The 20421-nt window shown below is 38.4% G+C and overlaps 1 long non-coding RNA gene across 1 annotated transcript in view; it reads left to right on the top strand.

Annotated features, from left to right (window-relative positions):
• LOC122673298 overlaps nt 1-19269 on the top strand; it is a 169210-nt gene extending 149941 nt beyond the window's left edge. The window contains exon 4 of the long non-coding RNA XR_006334660.1: nt 19153-19269. This is a non-coding gene — a long non-coding RNA (uncharacterized LOC122673298). The remainder of the gene's footprint in view (nt 1-19152) is intronic.
• Nucleotides 19270-20421: the final 1152 nt, after the last annotated feature.

Raw genomic sequence — 20421 nt, 5'->3', positions numbered from 1 at the left:
GTTGCTCCTTTTTCCAAGAAGTCCTACATGCCAGGTAAATGTCGCTTTTGATGCTCTGTTTGCATTGCAGCTTCCTGGGAGCATCAGCCTAGGAAGTAACATGGTTCTTTACATTGCCTCTGGGCTTTCTTTTCTGTGACTTTTCACTTGTGCTTTTGTTTTGAACCTTTCAAATAATATATGAACATGTTAATCCTTGTATTAGTTTCAGTTTTTTAGAGGGTCAAGGCTAATAGAGTAGTCTTGTGTATATATATATATATATATATGCATGCTAAGTCATTTCAGTCATGTCCAACTCTTTGTGACCCAATGGACTGTGGCCCACCAGGCTCTGTCCATGGGATTTTTCAGGAAAGAATACTGGAGTAGGTTACTATATCCTCCTCTAGGGGATCTTCCTGACCCAGAGATCAAACCTGCATCTCTTACGTCTCCTGCATTGGCAGACGGGCTCTTTAACACTAGTGCCACCTGGGAAGCGTCTCTCTCTCTCTCTCTCTCTCTTTCTATATATGTGTGTGTGTGTGTGTGTGTGTGTGTGTGTGCGTGTGTGTAACAGATAAGCACATGAAATTTAAAGCAGCCACTTGAATTAAATCTCAGTTACCTATCAGCAATATGTCCCTGGACATCATCTGATATTTTGTGATCCTCAGTTTTTTAATCTGTAAAAAGTGATAACACATAAAGAGAGAAAAGGTAGTAAATAAGTAAGAAGTATATAAACTACTTTTTGAATAGCTGTGTGTAATGAACCCAACACTTTTATGTTAAGTATCTCAAACTCATGATTAATAGTATTAAGTATCTCAAACCCATTCAAATTCATGATTAAATAAGAATTCTTGACTTTGTGATACATGATACAGATTCTATACACCAGTGATTTGTCTTACATGTGTGCATATAAACAAGATTAGTTTAATCAGAGTTTTTTCTTGGGCACTTTTGAACTAAAAAAAAAACAAAGAGTCCTGCCCTGGGAACGGAACATGTGTTATAAAAGCCAGAAGCTGCATTGACTTTGTTTCCTGTCTTATGGAGAAAACACATTCTGTGAATAGACAGACTCTGACTTGCTTACAGGAATAGAGATGAGAAACTGAGAGAGACTCCTGATCACTGCTAAATCAGAGTCCAGTCATCGATGAGACTTGCCTTTAACTTTGCCTTTAAGAAAGCCTATATCTTCATGCCCAGTTTGGTTTTTTTTTAAGCCAATAAATTTCCAGTTTTGTGTAAACTAATCTTAGTTGCATTTCTGTCGATCACAGCTTAGGAGAAAAATATGTCAGCACTTAACAGAATGCTTATAACATACAAAGTTCTCACTAAATGGTTTTACACATTTTTAGTATAGTTGATTCATCAAAAAGAGCAAAAGATAAAAATTTTAACACTTTTGGGGCATTTATGAAATTCCTGTTTAATTTGTGGCTATAGAAACATCGGCCTTTTAACTATTAGTCAGAAGAACAATTTGGGAAGATAATCCTCTGAAGGGAAGAAATAGCAGACAGTGGGGTTAAATAGTGAAAAAGATGAGCACTGACTTAGATGAGATCTCTTTTCAACTCTTCCCCAGTGGCTCTCCAAGTTGAAAGTGGCAACAGCAATAGAAAAATCCTGAGGCATTTTTCTGAAGAAGTGAAAAAATAAAGAGAATTCCCAAGCCCATATTTCATCATTTCATATGTCAGTTTCTGGTTTAAAAGGAAAGAAACATTCAGCTTGAAGTCTGGGAGCCATTATTTTTTTTTAACACAATTAAAGCATATTACCAGGATTAAATGCGTATAGGATGTGTCCACATAGAACAAGCAGTCTCCCTTGTCTTTGGTGATTTTAAGGATCCTTATCCTTACTAAATGATTGTCTGTGCATATATAAATATGTTCACGTAAGAGAAAGAGAAGAGAGAATGTTTGGGGATAGTTGGGAAATTCCTATATCACAAGGACAGATTGAACAGTACTTATTGAATTTTCTTTGCACATTTACACTGTACTAAAAAGATAACTAGGGATTTTTGAAAATGACATTATTAAAGTTCAGTTCAGTTCAGTTGCTCAGTCGTGTCTGACTCTTTGTGACCCCATGAATCACAGCACCCCAGGCCTCCCTGTCCATCACCAACTCCTGGAGTTTACGCAAACCCATGTCCATTGAGTCGGTGATGCCATCCAACCATCTCATCTTCTGTCATCCCCTTCTCCTCCTGCCCTCAATCTTTCCCAGCATCAGGGTCTTTTCAAATGAGTCACTTCTTCACATCAGGTGGCCAAAGGATTGGAGTTTCAGCTTCAGCATCAGTCCTTCCAATGAACACCCAGGACTGATCTCCTTTAGGATGGACTGGTTGGATCTCCTTGCAGTCCAAGGGGCTCTCAAGAGTCTTCTCCAACACCACACTTCAAAAGCATCAATTCTTTGGCACTCAGCTTTCTTCACAGTCCAACTCTCACATCCATACATGACCACTGGAAAAACCATAGCCTTAACTAGACGGACCTTTGTTGGCAAAGTAATGTCTCTGCTTTTTAATATGCTGTCTAGGTTGGTCATAACTTTCCTTCCAAAGAGCAAGCATCTTTAAATTTCATGGCTGCAATCACCATCTGCAGTGATTTTGGAGCCCAGAAAAATAAAGTCAGCCACTGTTTCCACTGTTTCCCATCTATTTGCCATGAAGTGATGGGACTGGATGCCATGATCTTAGTTTCCTGAATGTTGAGTATTAAGCCAACTTTTTCACTCTCTTCTTTCACTTTCATCAAGAGGTTCTTTAGTTCTTCTTCACTTTCTGCCATAAGGGTGGTGTCTTCTGCATATCTGAGGTTATTGATATTTCTCCCAGCAATCTTGATTCCAGCTTGTGCTTCTTCCAGCCCACCATTTCTCATGATGTACTCTGCATATAATTTAAATAAGCAGGGTGATAATATACAGCCTTGACGTACCCCTTTTCCTATTTGGAACCAGTCTGTTGTCCATGTCCAGTTCTAACTGTTGCTTTCTGACCTGTATACAGGTTTCTCAAGAGGCAGGTCAGGTGGTCTGGTATTCCCATCTCTTCCGGAATTTTCCACATTGTGTTGTGATCAACACAATCAAAGGCTTTGGCATAGTCAATAAAGCAGAAATAGATGTTTTTCTGGAACTCTCTTGCTTTTTCGATGATCCAGCAGATGTTGACAATTTGATCTCTGGTTCCTCTGCCTTTTCTAAAACCAGCTTGAACATCTGGAAGTTCACGGTTCACGTATTGCTGTAGCCTGGCTTGGAGAATTTTGAGCATTACTTTACTAGCGTGTGAGATGAATGCAATTGTGCAGTAGTTTGAGCATTCTTTGGCATTACCTTTCTTTGGGATTGGAATGAAAACTGACCTTTTCCAGTCCTGTGGCCACTGCTGAGTTTTCCAAATTTGCTGACATATTGAGCACAGCACTTTCACAGCATCGTCTTTTAGAATTTGAAATAGCTCAACTAGAATTCCATCGCCTCTACTAGCTTTGTCCGTGGTGATGCTTCCTAAGGCCCACCTGACTTCACATTCCAGGATGTCTGTCTCTAGGTGAGTGGGAGTGATCACACCTTCATAATTATCTGGGTCATAAGATCTTTTTTGTACAGTTCTTCTGGGTACTACAGTAAATATTACGTCACTTAAATTTACCCTGTAACCTACCATAAGCAATAGAATATGGTGGCAATAAATAGCTCATAAAGGTATAACTGTAAACCCTAGTGATGACACTGATTTTCTTCAAAATGTAAAGGAAGATGTATGCTTTACATCAGATAGAGAACATTGTTTTTTAATCACATTCCTCCCACACAGCCACTCACAAAAATGAATAAGAGAGTTATTTGGTGATGATTCCAAAAATCTAAGTAGATTTACATGCTAAAGTATATCCCTCTAAAGTTGTATTTTGTATGTTGAAATTTGCTAACTTTACATTCAGATGTAAGGAACTAAGAAACAAATGAAAACTTCTGAATATGTGAAAATACTGCAGGGTTGAAGGAATCATATTCCAAGAAGAGGGGGCAACAAACAACAGTTATCTGGAGGCTGCCATACTTTCTTTTTTTAATGTTCATTTATTCAATTATTCACTCATTTTTTCATTCAGATAGCTAGCTGTGCTTGGACTTAGTTTCTACTTGTGGTATATGGGATCTTTAGTTGTGGCATGCGAGCTCTTATTTGAGTTGCAACATGTGGATTCTAGTTCTCTCATCAGGGATCAAACCCAGGCTGCTTGCATTGAGAGCACAGAGTCTTTGCCACTGGACCGCCAGGGAAGTCCCTGCCATACCTTCTTGTGTTTCTTGTGAGACTACCCAATCCCTAAACAATTTCCATCAGTTCTTATCCACGTCATCCCCACTCTTCCCTTATTCCTCTCCCTACTAAGCCCGGCCACATGTATGCTTGAAATGCTGAATTTGTGATCAGCCTTAATCTCCCTGGATACTTCCTCTCACTTCAACTGGCCAGGATCCCTAAAAACATCTCAAAATGAAACTATCCCCCTCACACCACACACAGTACTGTGCCAGGAGATGATCTCTATAGACCTTCTTCATGGCCACCATCTAGACATTATCATTCCATCATTTTCTGCCTAAAAAAAAACCAGTTCTGATGAAAATCATGGCATACATGTACATCACGGTTACAGTCATGCTTCTGTATTATGTTAGTTACTCAATCACGTCCAACTCTATGTGACCCCATGGACTGTAGCCCGCCAGGCTCCTCTGTCCATGGGGATTCTCCAGGCAAGAATACTGGAGTGGGTTGCCATGCCCTCCTCCAGGAGGTCTTCTCAACCCAGGGATTGAACCCAGCTCTCCTGCATTGCAAGCAGATTCTTTACTTCCCTGGATCAGGGAAGCCCAGGAATACTAGAGTGGGTAGCCTATCCCTTCTCCAGGGGGTCTTCTGGACCCAGGGATCAAACCAGGGTCTCCTGCATTGCAAGCAGATTCTTTACCAGCTGAGCTACCCAGGAAGCTCCATGCTGCTGTGATCTCCTTTTTATTCTTTCTTATGAGTAGAAGGCTGAGTGCATCTACATCACATCTATCCACATATTCACACATGTTGTCTTTGTTGTTAGAAATGACACATCTGTGTCCTCTCAGATCCTTGGCATCTTCACCTCAACCCACCCCTCCTTCCACCTCACCCTCAGGGCACCACAGCCCATGTTTCTGTACATGAGCTTGTCTCAGTTTATCTCCCCATTGTCTCTGAAAATCTGTCTCTTGCTTCCTATGCTTAAGAGTCACTGTTCTCCCTTCTGTTTCCCAAATAGGGATATTTTTATTCAGTTTGAAGGCTGACTCCAGCTATTGAATTGTAGCCAAATGAGTAGATTTTAAATAGCATCATATTTTACAGACCCCTTAAATTGTTCATTATAGGGAAAGTTTATTATTCTGATTTACCAGGGTAAAACACAGAAGTGAAACCTTCAGTAGTATATTCACCCTTGGCAATGATCCTGACCAAGCAATTGGTTTTGTCATTTTCATCATTTTCCCTCATTCCAACACTAAAGGAAACACCACACTCCTCCCAGGCCCATTTGTTAGATTCTTTATTTCCAAATTTGTCCAAAGGAGTTACACTATCTCTGCCAACACAGGCCAACTTTAGCCTTCCACAAACAATTAAGTTTCCTTAGTTTTAGGCCTGTCAGCATCTTATTTTTTTCTTTGATTCCTGATTCTTGCAACTCAACACTGCCTCCCTTCCTAGCCTATGTTAAGACCTGCTGAGGCCTTGAATTCTCTCTACCTCTCCATTTCTGGGGTTAAGCTTTCACTTTTAATATGTGATATACAAATTAGCTGTTTATTTAATTCTACAAGTTAAGTGGAGGTCTTCTCTTTTAGAGTTTAAGATTACATAATATCTCTTCCATTAGTTGGAGATCCACTCTCTATGAGCTTCAGCAACTCACTTGTATTTATTATTGCATGTATATGTGTGTCTGACTATCTCTCTGTTTTTGGAGACATTTCCAATAAAATAATAGTTCACAATTTTAATTCTTATATTGATGATCTTAATTCTTAAATAACACTTTATTTCTTGTTTCTTCTTAGCCTGTTTTACTCATAAAGATCTTTGGAAGATAGTAAAAAACTAAGTATGACAATGCAAGTTATATTTTTTCTTCAAATTTCAAGCTTATTTTGTGTGTTTGACATTTTGTAGCAATATAAGTATTATTCCAAATTGCATTCTCCATTTTCATTACTTGGAAATTGCTATGTGTCTCTTAATCTTTATGTTAGCTGGTGGTTGTTCAGTCACTCAGTCATGTCCACCTCTTTGTGACCCCATGGACTGCAGCACGCCAGGCTTCCCTGTCCATCATCAACTCCCAGAGTCTGCTCAAACTCATGTCCATCGAGTCGGTGATGCCATCCAACCATCTCATCCTCTGTCATCCCCTTCTCCTCCTGCCTTCTATCTCTCCCAGCATCACAATCTTTTTCAGTTAGTCAGCTCTTCGCATCAGGTGGCCAAAGTATTGGAGTTTCAGCTTCAGCATCAGTCCTTGCAATGAACATTCAGGACTGATTTCCTTTAGGATGGACTGGTTGGATCTCCTTGCAGTCCAAGGGACTCTCAAGAGCCTTCAGCACCACAGTTCAAAAGCATTATTTCTTCAGCGCTCAGTCTTCTTTATGGGCCAGCTCTCATAGCGATACATGGAAAACCATAGCTTTGACTAGAGAGATCTTTGTTGGCAAAGTATGTCTCTACTTTTTAGTACGCTGTTTAGGTTTGTCATAGTTTCCCACACCCCACCCCACCCCCAGGGGAAAAAAAAAAAGTTATCTGGTTAAGAACTTATTTTCCAGGGCATTTTACTCCAATTAATAAGGAGAAATGATTGTTAATAAGTTAAACCAGGCACTGGAGTGCACCTATAAAATATGTTGCTTTATTAGTCCATGTCACAAGCTTATGAGCTAGGTATGATTCCCTTATTAGGGATACAAATTTGGGCTTCAGAAATACTAAGTGTCTTGACTATATTTTCCAACAAGTTAATGCTAGAACTGGAATTCAGCATTATTTGGGCCCAGTCTAGGGTTTGCTTGTTCCAAAGCAATACTTGGAATTTTCTGTTTAAAGCTGTTAGATCAGCAGGTCTTCTGATAAAAGTTTTTCGTAGGCTTTGAGAGATAAATTCACAAGGCTGTCATAGAATACTATATTCCAGAACACCAAAGGCTGTCTCTTAATGCCTTCTATATAATGAACTGTGAACTTTTTACTTCACATTTGTTTTTTTCATCCAAATTAACAAAGAGAAACAATAAGAACTGAACTGTTTTTGTAACTTATTTCTGTTTATATCTTTCAACATGCTACTTTTTCCATAAAATTTATTCATCCTGATATAAAATCTGTCTTTAATCTGCCCATTGAATTTTTCATCTCAGGCATGTTTTCAGTTTGAGAAATTTAATCTACATATGCATATGTATATATACACATGCATACATACATGCAGATATGTTTGCAACATGTTTGTTACATGTCCTTATGTAACATTTTTAAATGAACATGCTGTTACGTAACATACTTGTTACAGACTAAACTGTTGTTTTCTTCACTTCTAAATCATATATTTAAGCCTTAACCCCTAGTGCTTAGAAAGTGACTGCATTTGAAGACAGGGCTTTAAAAATAAGTTAAAATGAGCCCTTAGGATGCAATCTGACTTGTGTCCTTTTAAGAAAAGCAAGAGACACTGGAAATGCATGTGAATAGAGGAACAGTCATCACCAACTCAGTGGACATGAGTTTGAGCAAACTCCAGAAGATAGTGAAGGACAGGAAGCCTGGCATGCTATAGTTCATAAGGTCACAGAGTCAGACATGGCTGAGTGAACAACAGAGGAATGATTATGTCAAGACGTTGTGATAAGGCCACCTTCAATAAGCCAGCAAGAGAGCTCCCACCAGGAAGCATCCTGCTAACCCTTCATCTTAGACTTCTGGTCTCCACAATGGTGGGAAACAGATTTCTGTTTATCAGCCCACACGGTTTGTGGCATTCTGTTATTACGGCCCTAGCAAAATAATATTAATACATTAGTTGTTCTTTTAACTTCTAATACTGTGGATTGCATATCTGTATGTTTCATATGTGTCAGTAATGGATCAGTTTGGGTTTGTTGGTCTTTTTCTTTTTTATAGGTCTTATTTTATTATTTCTTTATATGTTTTATAGTTTAATTGAATGCCAGCCATTATAAATGCAAAACTTTAGGGTCCTGGATATTTTGTATTCCCATTTATGTGCTTTGTTCTGAAACACATTACAGTAACTTGAATAAAGTTTGACCTTTTAGGTCTTGGTTTGAAGATTTGTTAGGTAAAACCAGAATAGCATTTGGTTTAAGATTAATTATTCCCCACTATAATGGCAAGACAGTTTTGAATACTCTAGCCAAAGTTCTTGAGTTACATAATTTTTTAGGCTGTTTCTTGGCAACAGGAACTATTCTAAGTACTATTCCAGGGAATATCAGGTACTGTTCCCTCTAATCCTTTCACATCTTGGGTGGTTTCCTCACAAGCTGATCAATACTCTGATGAATACTAAAGGGCCACCTATTGAAGGTCTTTGGAGTTTTCCCTCTGTGCAACTCTTGTTTCCAGAACTCAGCCTTGTCAATTCTAGCCCCCGTGGCTTTCCCAGATTCTCAGCTCTGTCACTTACACGTGGGGAGTCTTCTGCCTTTGTCATTCTTCAAAATATCAACTCTTTGCTGTTCCAACATAAAGTTCCAAGACGAACTTTAAAGACAAATATTTGGTTGGCCAAAAAGTTTGTGTGAGTTTTCTACATCATCCTATGGAAAAACCCAAAAGAACTTTTTGGCCAAACCATTATAACTGATTGAGTTTTAGAGGGTGAGAGGTGGTAAATTTCATATAATAAACATAAACAAATCTTAAGGGCACAAGTGAATGGATGTTGACAAAATGTACTCCGCCACATAAAATAATACTTTAACCAAATTATGTAATACCTTCCTTACTTAAAAAAGGGGCTTCCCTTGTGGCTCAGCTGGTAAAGAATCCACCTGAAATGTGGGAGACCTGGGTTTGATCCCTGGGTTGGGAAGATCCCCTGGAGAAGGGAAAGGCTACCCACTCCCGTAATCTGGCCTGGAGAATTCAGTCCATGGAGTTGCAAAGAGTCGGACATGACTGAGAAACTTTCTCCTCACTTAAGGAAGTTTCCTCTTATCCCTTTCCAGTTAGTATACACACCTCCACTGGAAACCACTGCTATGATGCCTATTACTTTAGTTTGCTTACTTTTATTTAAGTGTGATCATATATTGTGCCCTCTTTGATATCTGATTTCTATCCCTGAAAATAATGTTTTTACAATCCATTTATGTTAATGTATTTAACCAGACAAACAATTTTCTATTCTCTGAAATTCACAATTAGTGTATTTTTCTGTTGATGGACATTTGCACTCTTTCAATACTTTGATTATTGATAGACTTGGTGTTGATCATTCTTGTGAAAACTTTATACACATGTAAGTGTTCTTTTCTCTTTGGCAAATTCTACTTCGGAATAGTCATAAGGGATTTGATTTAGGCCATACGTGAATGGTCTAGTGGTTTTCTCCTCTTTCTTCAATTTCAGTCTGAATTTGTCAATAAGGAGTTCATGATCCAAGCCACAGTCAGCTCCCGGTCTTGTTTTTGCTGACTGTATAGAGCTTCTCCATCTTTGGCTGCAAAGAATATAATCTATCTGATTTCGGTGTTGACCATCTGGTTATATCCATGTGTAGAGTCTTCTCTTGTGTTGTTGGAAGAGGGTGTTTGCTATGACCAGTGCATTCTCTTGTCAAAACTCTATTAGTCTGTGCCCTGCTTCATTCCGCACTCCAAGGCCAAATTTGCCTGTTACTCCAGGTGTTTCTTGACTTCCTACTTTTGCATTCCAGTCCCCTATAATGAAAAGGACATCTTTTTTGGGTACTTCAGCTTCTTCAGTGTTACTGGTCGGGGCATAGACTTGGATTACTGTGAAATTGAATGGTTTGCCTTAGAAACTAACAGAGATCATTCTGTCATTTTTGAGATTGCATCCAAGTACTGCATTTTGGACTCTTGTTGACTATGATGGCTACTCCATTTCTTCTAAGGGATTCCTGCCCACAGTAGTAGATATAATGGTCATCTGAGTTAAATTCACCCATTCCTCTTGAGAGTCCCTTGGACTGCAAGGAGATCCAACCAGTCCATCCTAAAGGAGATCAGTCCTGGGTGTTCATTGGAAGGATTGATGCTGAAGCTGAAACTCCAATACTTTGGTTACCTGATGCGAAGAGTTGACTCATTTGAAAAGACCCTGATGCTGAGAAAGATTGAGGGCAGGAGGAGAAGGGGACGACAGAGGATGAGATGCCTGGATGGCATCACCGACTCGATGGGCATGAGTTTGAGTAAACTTCGGGAGTTGGTGATGGACAGGGAGGCCTGGCGTGCTGCGGTTCATGGGGTCGCAAAGAGTCGGACACAACTGAGCGACTGAACTGAACTGAACCTCGGAATAGAATTGCTGAATCAGTTTGCATGTATTTTAATAGTAAAAGAAGCTGCCAAACAGTTTAAGAAAAAGATTATATTATTTAGCACCTTCACTAACAGTGTTTGAGCATTCAAATTACTTTATATTTGTGCTAATATTTGGTACTGTCACTCCTTAAAACTTAGTGATTCTAATAGGTAGAGAGTCCTATCTTACCATGGATTTAACTTGCATCCCCATAGGAGTAATGCTTTTGAACACATTTTCATATGCTTACTTGCAATTTATATATTTCTGGTTTTGAAACTTCTGTTGAGTTAGATAAACCATTTTTAGTGTTTTCTCTTCTTACCTTTTTTGTTATTGACTGATACGAGGGTTTTGTTGTTGTTTTTAATAATAGTAAGCATATTAGACAAGACAAAAAATTTTATTCTTGGTCTAAGAAAAAAGTTAGATGATCTCCCAAGGTTATTTAAGTTTGACAAGGGTAAGGAATGAGACATTGTTTGAGAAATTTTTATCTTCTGAATTTTCCTATCAGTTCCATACACACATACACACGCACATATTCACATACATACATACATATGTATTTCTGAGCTTTCTATTCTGTTCCATTGGTCTATATGTTTGTTTTTATTCCAGTACCACCCTGTTTTAATTACTGTAACTTTGAGATATAGTTTGAAATCAGAAAGCATTATGGCTTCCACTTTAGTTCTGGTCTTTTTTTGGTTGGGAGGTGTTTGATTGCTGCTTCAATCTCTTCTCTGTTTTTTGTTGAGACTTCTTCTTCCTCTTTTTATAATTCACATGGTAGATTTTATCTCTCTAAAAATTTAAGAAAATTTTATCAAAATAGATGATCAAATGAGCAAAAATACAACTTGCAGAGTGGAGGGAGATATCTCAAAAAGGGCTCAACACTGGTCCAGATTATTCTTAGGCAGTATTTCTTAAAACAGTTTCTCCACATTCTAACATCATCATTTTATTTTTTGAGTAATGATAGATTTTGCCAACCTGCCTTTTTGTGTATTTTCATGTAGTTGTAATTCAGGAGTAACAAAGAAATATGTGAGCAAACCTTGATAAATATAGGAGATAAGGTAGGAGGAATATAACCAAGCTATACCACAGGTGACCTTACAATTTAAGGTTGGTATTTGGCTGTTGTTTAGCTGTGAGTCATGTCTAACTCTTTTATGACCCCATGAACTGTAGCCCGCCAGGCTCCTCTGTCCATGGGATTTCCCAAGCAAGAATACTAGGGTAGGTTGCTATTTTCTACTCCAGGGGATCTTCCAGACTCAGAGATTGAACCATGTGTCCTTCATTGGCAGACAGATTCTTCACCCTTGAGCCACTAGGGGAGACAGTATTTAGCTATGTTGACTAGAAATATTATTAATTTGTTTTAAAATATTGCCAATCTCATATATTGTACCACATATTTTACCATAGAATAAACAAAACTTGTTATTTTTTACTGCAATAAGAACACATCATGAGAGAGAAAATAAATAGTATTAAGTATAGGCCCAATATTATACAGATGATTTCTAGAACCTAATCATCTTGAATAACTGAAACTTTATATCCATTTCATGTGAGGCTTCTTTATTAAGGAGTTCATAGCAACTGTAGGCAAGCAAGTCTATAAAACAAACAAAGTATTGCAAAAAACAAAAGCTCTTTCTTAGTTGTTTATATGCAAGTTGTTTATATGACAGTTGAAACATCAGAAAGTATTCAGTGAACTACAGTATTTGAGGATGGTTGGCATAAATTAGAGTATTTCAGAGAATTACAGGAGATGCAAAAAGAAAGTTTCAACACTGATTACTTTATGAAGTATCTTACTGTGCTAATTTGGGGATTATTCTGAAAGCAGTGGAGAGATAATGCAGAATTTTAAGGAGTACTCAAAAAATCATATTATTGATCCAGAAAGATCATGTCATGGGAAGTTTCTCTGTGGAATGACATTTTAATTGAAATAGATAAGACAAGGAGCCAGCCAAGCAACATACATGGGGGGAAATATTATCATTATAATAACAAGAAGAACAAATAAGCTCTATACACCTGGCTTTCCCTATCTGCAAGCTCTGCATTCATGGATTCAACCAACAGAGGATCAAAGACATTCAAAAAAAAAAAAAAAAAAATTCAGAAAGTTCCAAAAAGCAAAACTTGAATTTATCATATGCTAAAAACTGTCTCCATAGATTTACCATTATATTTAAAACTATTGAAGGTGGTTTCACAATGTATTGGATTAATTACGGGATATGGGAGGATGTATGCAGAGTTGTATGCAGATACTGTCATCTTATACAGAGACTTGAGCATCCAAGGCTCTGGGCATTTGCAGGGATCCTAGAATCAGTCTTTCAAAGATCCTGAGAGACTGCAGTATTTGAGTGAAGTTCAGGATGTTTCATCTGAGTTAAATTCACCCATTCCAGTCCATTTTAGTTTGCTGATTTCTAAAATGTCGATGTTCACTTTTGCCATCTCCTGTTTGACCTCTTCTAATTTGCCTTGATTCATGGGCCTAACATTCCAGGTTCCTATGCAGTATTGCTCTTTACAGCATCAGACTTTACTTCAGTCACCAGTCACATCCACAACTGGGCGTTGTTTGTGCTTTCGCTCCATCTATTCATTCTTTCTGAAGCTATGTCTCCACTGATCTCCAGTAGTATATTGGGCACCTACTGAACTGGGGAATTCGTCTTTCAGGGTCCTATCTTTTTGCCTTTTCATACTGTTCTTGGGGTTCTCAAGGCAAGAATACTGAAGTGGTTTGCCATTCCCTTCTCCAGTGGACCACACTTTGTGAGCACTCTCCACCATGACCCTTGGTCTTGGGTGGCCCTACACAGCATGGCTCATAGTTTCACTGAGTTAGACAAGGACATGGTCTATGTGATCAGATTGGTTAGTTTTCTGTGACTGTAGTTTTCATTTAAGGAATCAGCAAATGAAAATGGACTGGAATGGGTGAATTTAACTCAGATGTCCATTACATCCACTACTATGGGCAAGAATCATTTAGAAGAAATGGACTAGCCAACACAGTCAACAAAAGAGTCTGAAATGCAGTACTTGGATGCAATCTCAAAAATGACAGAATGATCTCTGTTTGTTTCCAAGGCAAACCATTCAATATCATGGTAATCCAAGTCTATGCCCCAACCAGTAATGCCAAAGAAGCTGATGTTGAATGGTTCTAAGAAGACCTACAAGACCTTCTAGAACTAACACTCAAAAAATATGTCCTTTTCATTGTAGGGGACTGGAATGCAAAAGTAGGAAGTCAAGAAATACCTGGAGTAACAGGCAAATTTGGCCTTGGAGTACAGAATGAAGCAGGGCAAAGGCTAATAGCATTTTGCCAAGAGCACACACTGGTCATAGCAAACACCTTCTTCCAACAACACAAGAGAGGACTACACATGGACGTCACCAGATCGTCAATACTAAAATTACATTGATTATATCCTTTGCAGCCAAAGATGGAGAATCTCTCTACAGTCAGCAACAACAAGACTTGGAGCTGACTGTGGCACAGATCATGAACTCCTTATTGCCAAATTCACACTTAAATTGAAGAAAGTAGGGAAAACCTCTAGACCATTTAGGTAGGACCTAAATCAAAACCCTTAGGATTATACAGTAGAAGTGACAAATAGATTCAAGGGACTAGACCTGATAGACAGAGTGCCTAAAGACCTATGGATGGAGGTTAATGACATTGTTCAGGAGGCAGTGATCAAGACCATCCCCAAGAAAAAGAAATGCAAAAAGGCAAACTGGTTGTCTGAGGAAGCCATACAAATAACTGAGAAGAGAAGCAAAAAGCAAAGGAGAAAAGGAAAGATATTGCCATTTGAATGCAGGGTTCCAAAGAATAGCAAGAAGAGATAAGAAAGCCTTCCTCATTGATCAGTGCAAGGAAATAGAGAAAAACAATAGAATGGGAAAGACTAGAGAGCTTGACATGAAAATTAGAGATACTAAGGGAACATTTCATGCAAAGATGGGCACAATAAAGGACAGAAATGGGATGGACCTAACAGAAGCAGAGGTATCCTGCTTAAGAAGAGGTGCCAAGATTACACAGAAGAACTACACAAACAGATCTTCATGACCCAGATAATCATGTTGGCGTGATCATTCACCTAGAGCCAGACATCCTGGATTGCAAAGTCAAGTGGGTCTTAAGAAGCATCACTACAAACAAAGCTAGTGGAGGTGATGGAATTCCAGTTGAGCTATTTCAAATCCTAAAAGACGGTACTGTGAAAGTGCTGCACTCAATATGCCAGCAAAATTTGTAAAACTCAGCAGTGGCCACAGGACTGGAAAATGTCTGTTTTCATTCCAATCCCAAGAATGGCAGTGCCAAAGAATGCTCAAACTACCGTACTATTGCACTCATATCACAGGTGAGCAGAGTAATGCTCAAAATTCTCCAAGTCAGGCTTCAACAGTGTGTTAACCATGAACTTCCAGATGTTCAAAGTGGACTGAGAAAAGACAGAGGAACCAGAAATCAAATTGCCAACATCCATTGGATCATTGAAAAAAAGCAAGAGAGTTCCAGAAAAACATCTACTTCTGCTTTTTAAATATACCAAAACCTCTGACTGTGTGGATCACAGCAAACTGTGTGAAGTTCTTAAAGATATAGGATTATCAGACCACCTGACATTCCTCCTGAGAAATCATCTGTATGCAGGTCAAGAAGGAACAGTTAGAACAGGACATGGAAAAACAGACTGGTTCCAAATTGGGAAAGGAGTATGTCAAGGCTGTATCTGTCACCCTGCTTATTTAACTTATATGCCAAGTACATCATGTGAAATGCTGGGCTGGATGAAACACAAGCTAGAATCAAGATTACTGGGAGAAATATCAATAACCTCAGATATGCAAATGACACCACCCTTATGGCAGAAAGCAAAGAGGAACTAAAGAGCCTCATGATGAATGTGAAAGAGGGGAGTGAAAAAGTTGGCCTAAAACTAAACACTCAGAAAACTAAAATCATGGCATCTGGTCCCGCCACTTCATGACACATAAATGGGGAAACAATGGAAACAATAACAGACTTTATTTTGGGGTGCTCTAAAATCACTGCAGATGGTGACTGCAGCCATGAAAGTAAAAGACACTTGCTCCTTGGAAGAAAAGTTATGACCAACCAAACACCATCTTAAAAAACACAGACATTACTTTGCCAACAAAGGTGCATCTAGTCAAAGCTATGGTTTTTCCTGTGGTCATGTATGGATGTGAGAGTTGGACTATAAAGAAAGCTGAGCGCCGAAGAATTGATGCTTTTGAACTGTGGTGTTGGAGAAGACTCTTGAGAGTCTCTTAGGAGATCCGATCTGTCCATCCTAAAGGAAATAAATCCTGAATATTCATTGGAAGAACTGATGCTGAAGCTGAAACTCCAATATTGTGGCCACCTGATGCAAAGAACTGACTCACTGGAAAAGACACTGATGCTGGGAAAGATTTAAGCCTGAGGAGAAGGGGATGACAGAGGATGAGATGGTTGGATGGCATCACCAACTCAATGGACATGAGTTTAAATAGGCTCCAGGCATTGGTGATGGACAGGGAAGCCTGGTGTGCAGCAGTACATGGGGTCGCAAAGAGTCGGACACGACTGAGCGACTGAACTGAACTGAACTGAACTGAACTGAACTGAACTGAATAGTATGTTTCAGCTTCCCCTGGCTCAGATGGTAAAGAATCTGCCTGCAATGCAGTAGGCCCAGGTTCGTTCCCTGGGTCACCAAGAGCCTGTGGAGAACGGAATGGCAACCCTCTCCAATATTCTTGCCTGGATATATTCCCATGGACAGAGGAGCATGGCAGACTACAGTCCATGGGGTTGCAAAGAGCTGGACACAACTGAGCAACTAACACTACTACAGGTCAGGAACAGAAGATAAAGTCAGAGTGGATAAAAAGAATAGTATAAGAATAAAGTATAAAAAGAATAATACAAGTTGTACTTCTAAGCAAAGGTCAAGTGATTTTAGAGTTGGAAGTTAGATTAAGGAGTTTCCTTGGATTTTCCTCTAAGTGTAGTTTAAAACAACTGAAACATGAGCAACAGAGTAAATTTACTTCTTTATGTTTTAAAGTATTTATTCCACCTGTTGGGTAGAGAGCAAATTGAAAAAACGCAGATGCAGAGCTATAGCATGGAAGAAAGAGCTGACATGTCTCTAGGAAACTGTTTTTAGTGGTAGGGAGGGAAAGAAGTGGAATGGTTTGTGAAGTGGAGTAAAAACCATGCAAGACTAGAAGGGTATTGACTTGGGGATGTGATACAGAGAGGGAAATTTAGTTTTCCTGGTGGCTTAGATGGTAAAGAATCTGCCTGCAAGGTGGGAGACCCGGATTCTATCCTTAGGTCGGGCACATCCCCAGGAGAGGGGAATGGCAATCCACTCCAGTGTTCTTGCCTGGAGAATCCTGTGGGCAGAGGAGCCTGGCGGGCTTCAGTCCATGGGGTAGCAAAGAGTTGAACACAAAAGAGTGACCAACACTTACTTAGGTGTGTGGCATTAAACTGTTGGTGAATTACAGCAACCTTTACTGAAATAGGGACCCAGAAATGAAAATTGAGGTACAGTTGGAGGTCTCATGTAGGTAGCAATGAAATTGAATCCAGAAACATGAAGAAAGATGAGAGCCAGAGACATGAAAATCGTTGAGTATGTAAATAGCAGTTACAGCTAAGAGTTGGAAAAGATGGTTCATGATATGATGTTAATGAAAATATTACCCACCACATTGGATTTTGGAGTGATTAAATAAGTTAATATATTTACAGTTCTTTCAACAGTGTCTGTATTAACAATTTGTATTTTTATTTTTAGGTCTTGATAACTAATTAGATGTCTATAGTAAGCAGTAAATAGTAACTGGAAATGTGTTTATGGATCTCAGATTATGTGGTGAACAAAGATTTTTCATATAGGTAAAAGCTAGGTGAGGCATTCTGAGGCAATAGAATATCTTAATTAAATTCTCATGACCTAGAGTCAAAAAGAATTATGTTCACACTTCTGCTGTCTAGCTTACTATTATGCATGTGTACGACGGTGCACAACTTGAATAAACTTTAGCTCTTCTCTGATAGTCATACAATTATGATTCTTATGGAGTTCTTGTAAGGGTTAAATATATTAATGCTTGTAAAGACCTGCAAAATGTGAGGCACATAGTAAAATCACTGTTTCTCCCTTTCTGTGTCTGTCTCTCTGTGGATCTATAGCGTGTAGAATATATGTCAGTACGATAATTACATGTAACTATATTTTAGGGTGACTATAAGAACTGAGGATTCTGCCCAGAAGAGCACGTGTTTTAAAGAGATAGTCATACGATCATAAAAGAGACTGAAGAAAAGAAACTAAGGAACTTTAGAGAAAGTGCCTTTTTCTAAGTTCTGAGAAATGGCACTGAATATTCCACAGAAAGCTAAGAGTTTCCAAAACGTGCCACAAAACACAGTAACAGTCATCAGTTAATTTGCCAGATGATGCCAGTAATTTGTCATTTATGTGTTTAGGGAGATGGAGACAAAATTCAGGTAGCTAGACTCATAGCAAATATTTATTAAGAACCAGAAAGTTTAAAAATATTGGTATATGTTTTAAAGATTTTTTTTATAAACAAGTTATGATAGATAAGAAATAAGAGATGATTTCACTTAGCATTTTTGTCAGCAGTCTCCTTCATGGCTGACTCAAGGATTTAATCCTGAATGATATCATTACAGTATTCGTCATTATGTGAGCAGTAGATTTGTGGTAAATAGTAAACTTCCAAAGAGCGATAAAACTATCATAAACAGTTCAACATACAAAATACAATTTTAAAAAGCCAATGTTTTCCTTCACAGATACTTTTTTTCCTGTCCTCTGAAATGAAGCCATACTGAATTAAGCTTTTGAGTATCTTTTAGATTTGACTTTAAAAAAAGAAAATAGCAATATCAAGATTATATCAGCTAAAATAAATTTGGTCATATTCTTGAATCATTAGAATGGGTCTGATTTCATTTTAGTTATAACTTGGATGTAGATATTTCAAAATTATCAAATTTAAATCCTTGTTAAAAGTATAGGATATCACTAACAGTTATTCAACACATGGCCTAAATATTTTTAAGTAGTTTCTGTGTGTTCCAGCAACTTTATATGTATATGTATCCCCTCTAAAAAACTTATAAGCACATATCTGTGGTAACTACCCCTGAAGCTGGCATTATGATAACTTTACAAATGGAGAAACAAAAACTTATAGGGAACAGATTACTTACTCAATGTGGAGTAGTAAATTTACTGAACAGAATATAGTACCTAAAAACTACCAACCTAAATACATAACATGCTTTACTGATTTCATTGGAATATTTAAAAATGTGTGTTTGTGTGTATTTTTTTTTATTACTTAGGCACAGCTTGATTTTACCTTTTATTTATTTATTTTTTTAGCTGCACCTCATTGCATGCAGAACTTTCCCAACCAGGGATGCAACCCACATCCCCTGCAGTGGAAGTGCAAAATCTTAATCACCAGGAAGCTCCTTGCTTTTCATTTTATTTAGTATATGCTGGCTTCATTGATTGGGCCCCTTAATTCATGTAAGTGATTTATTTTAATGTTATATATTCATATAAGAAGAATTCTTAGGTCATTAATACTTTGCCTTTGACATAAAATCTTAATAAAGACCAGATCTCCAAGTAATTTGGGTACCATTCCCTAAAGTGATATTGCAGACCTGGGCCACTAAAATGTGCAGAGCAAATTTCTACTTGAGATAATGAAAAGTAAGTTTCAAAGACTCTCATTTGCACAGATCCCTTCTGATGACATAGGATTAGCCTTTGCAATATGTTTATTTGGTCATTTCATTCCTCTTAGTGGCCACCAAGACTGTATAAATGTGTGGTTTCATGAGCCCTGGAATCCATTTTTGTAAATCAACATTTAAAACTCGGGCGAGACAGCAAAAGAGACACATGTGTAAAGAACAGACTGTTGGACTCTGTGGGAGAAAGCGAGGGTGGGATGTTTGAGAGAATAGCATTGAAACATGTATATTACCATATGTGAAGCAGATTGCTAGTCCAGGTTCGATGCATGAGACAGGGTGCTCAGGGCTGGTGTACTGGGATGACCCCGAGGGATGGGATGGGGAGGGAGGGGGGTTCAGGATGGGGGAGAGATGTTCACACATGGCTGATTCATGGGAACGTATGGCAAAAACCACCACAATATTGTAAAGTAATTAGCCTCCAATGAAAATAAATAAAAAATATATATATCAAAAAAAAAAGAAAAGAAAAGGAGAGACATCACTTTGTCAACAAAAGTCCATATAGTCAAAGCTATGGTTTTTCCAGTACTCAAGTATGGATGTGAGAGTTGGACCATAAAGAAGACTGAACACCAAAGAATTGATGCTTTAGAACTGTGGTGCTGAAGAAGACTCTTGAGAGTCCTGTAGACAGCAAAGAGATCAAACCAGTCAATCCTAAAGGAAATCAAATCTGAATATTCATTGGAAGGACTGATACTGAAGCTCCAATGCTCTGGCCACCTGATTCAAAGAGCTGATTTATTATGAAAAGACTCTGATTCTGGGAAAGATTGAAGGCAGGAGGAGAACAGGATAACAGAGGATGAGATGGTTGGATGGCATCACCGACTCAGTGGACCTTAGTCCAAGCTCTGGGAGATGGTGAAGGACAGAGAAG

This window comes from Cervus elaphus, chromosome 17, assembly GCF_910594005.1.
Source record: "Cervus elaphus chromosome 17, mCerEla1.1, whole genome shotgun sequence".
Taxonomy (NCBI): Eukaryota; Metazoa; Chordata; class Mammalia; order Artiodactyla; family Cervidae; genus Cervus; species Cervus elaphus.
This window is presented reverse-complemented; position numbering and strand designations above follow the sequence as displayed.